The following is a 2,253-nucleotide window of genomic DNA, read 5'->3' on the forward strand; positions in this document are numbered from 1 at the left end:
AGAAAAAATGAAGTCCCATCAATGACAAAAAGTTGACAACAGTCTTTTGTAACATAGTGTGACAATCTGCTAGACGATGCTTAACAATAGCAATGCCAATCAGTGTCCCGGACCTCCTTAAGATTTCAGTGAACATATAGATTTCAATACCTGTGCCGTCAAATCTAGGAAGTGCCCTATCTATGATTTCATCAGGTCCCATGAATAACTTGACAAGAAATTATTGCATTACAATTTTGACATCCCAGTATTAGAGTACATAACTTGTAAAGAAATGATGGTGTATGCATTTGCGTTTTCCATTAAATTGTCCAATTACAAGCTATAATATCTAGCCACACGGTAAAGTGATTTATTCTAACTTGTAGCCACACAGGAAAGTGAACTATTCTAACTTGTAGCTTCATGGGAAAGTGAACTATTCTAACTTGTAAAGAAGAAATGATGTCGCATGTGTTTGCATTTTCCATTAAATTGTCCAATTACAAGCTACTATATCTAACCACCTGGGAAATTGAACTTGCAAATATATAATAGATTGTACTAATTCAAAGAGAAAATCCAGCAATCTTATGGATACATACTTGATTAACCAAATGCACTTCACTCTCAGAATTCCTCGCTTCTGAGAAGAAGGCCCCTCATGCTTTTTCTTTTCGATTGAATCGTATATAAACCGAATAGAGGTACAACTGTAAATTGTTCAGAGGCACCAAAAAGAACATTGAACGCCTAACTATTATGCCTGATGAGAGAGGAAGATGGAAACCCGTTAGAAATTTATCCAGCAGAATAAAATGAAAGACGACAGAGATCACCCAAACCAAGAATGGAGAATAAAAAATGAGCCCTAAATAACTTTCAAATAACGAACATGCCATTTCCCAATTTTCTTTGTTTCTTTTGAACTCCTATAACTAGACACAAGTTGATTTGAAGTTCCCATCATCCCAAGCTTGACCTAGTAATCTCATAAGCAAGGAAGCAGGCGACATTGGCAGGAACACTTCTGGCCATGGCTTTGACCAAGCCTTTTAGACAAGCCTTTAAGCCCTTCTAAAGCAGCAATTTTCTTGACAACATTAATTGTACCAACATACTTTGGATGGTGAAATTCATCAATCTGAATGACACTCTTCAACTCTTCAAAGCATCAGTTGGATATACAAGTGTCCAGCAAGAAGCGCCAGAAATCCCACCAAAAATAAGCAGGGTACCCATGCCTAATTGAGATACGTCATGCCGTCGTGCCATGAATGGCTTCAGAGCCTTATACATGCCATATGCAATGCCATTTACAGATACATCCCTTAATAAAGTAGGATAAAGCCCTTAAACAATTCTCTGGCTCCTTCGGATCTTAAGACATGCTTAGCTACATCAACTAGGCCATTGTGTTTAATAGAAGTTGTCACTCTTGTTACCCCTAAAGTTGCAACTGAAGTAGTAGCCAAAGCACTCTGAGCTTGCAATCTACATCTAATAAGCTTAGTTGGGCAAGTCAAGAAAGATAAGCAATCCCTTCCCCTTCTCCACACACCACCTGCTGCCCTATAGTGGCAAACCAGGCTCAACCCTAAATAGGGCTTCCATTTGACCTCTTGCACTAAACACAACTGCATTGCAAGCTGCGACAGTGGACAAAGGGGCTCCCATTCCTTTGTACATCCCTGTGAGGCCTTCTTTGGCAATGGTCTGCTTGACAACATGCATTGCATTGACATAGTGAAGATGCTAGCCAGGAAGAAGCAATGGTTGACTCTGGGGCTTCACCTCAATTGTGTCAAAGGGATGCCCAGATATCAGTTGTGTTTTTCCCCCAACAGTGCTAGAAATTATATCCTTTGCTACATCGATTGCCATAATTGGAAGCGACTAATCCTAAAACCTAATATCTACAACACACGACTTTACTTTATGTGGAACTCTATCTGACGTTTAATATCGATAAAATCTAGCCTTTTATTTAGTTTTCAATAAACAGAAGTATTCTAAATGCAGAAAGCTTCCTTAAAATGGGTGTTCAAGGTCACTCAAATTGTACATAGAACCTTAAAATGGGTGTTCAAGTCCACTCAAATTGTACAAAGAAGGCGGATGAATTGCTCACCTGATCAAAATGCCTTGTCCAACAATAAAAACAACTTAATGTAACCCAGCGAAAAACCTACAAGCAGAACCCTGCATGAGATGGACCAAGATTCAATAACTTGGAAGCAGCAGAACCTAGAAGTCAGTTGTTGTTTGGGGCAC

The 2,253-nt window shown here is 39.1% G+C and overlaps 1 pseudogene; it reads right to left on the bottom strand.

Moving 5' to 3' along the window:
• Nucleotides 1–945: 945 nt before the first annotated feature.
• On the bottom strand, nucleotides 946–1,863 carry LOC149222266 (mitochondrial carnitine/acylcarnitine carrier-like protein pseudogene; annotated as a pseudogene).
• Between the last annotated feature and the right edge of the window lie 390 nt (nucleotides 1,864–2,253).

This window comes from Pinus tabuliformis, chromosome Q (assembly GCF_031772625.1).
Source record: "Pinus tabuliformis cultivar Carrire ecotype Pingquan chromosome Q, CPIR1, whole genome shotgun sequence".
Lineage (NCBI taxonomy): Eukaryota > Viridiplantae > Streptophyta > Pinopsida > Pinales > Pinaceae > Pinus > Pinus tabuliformis.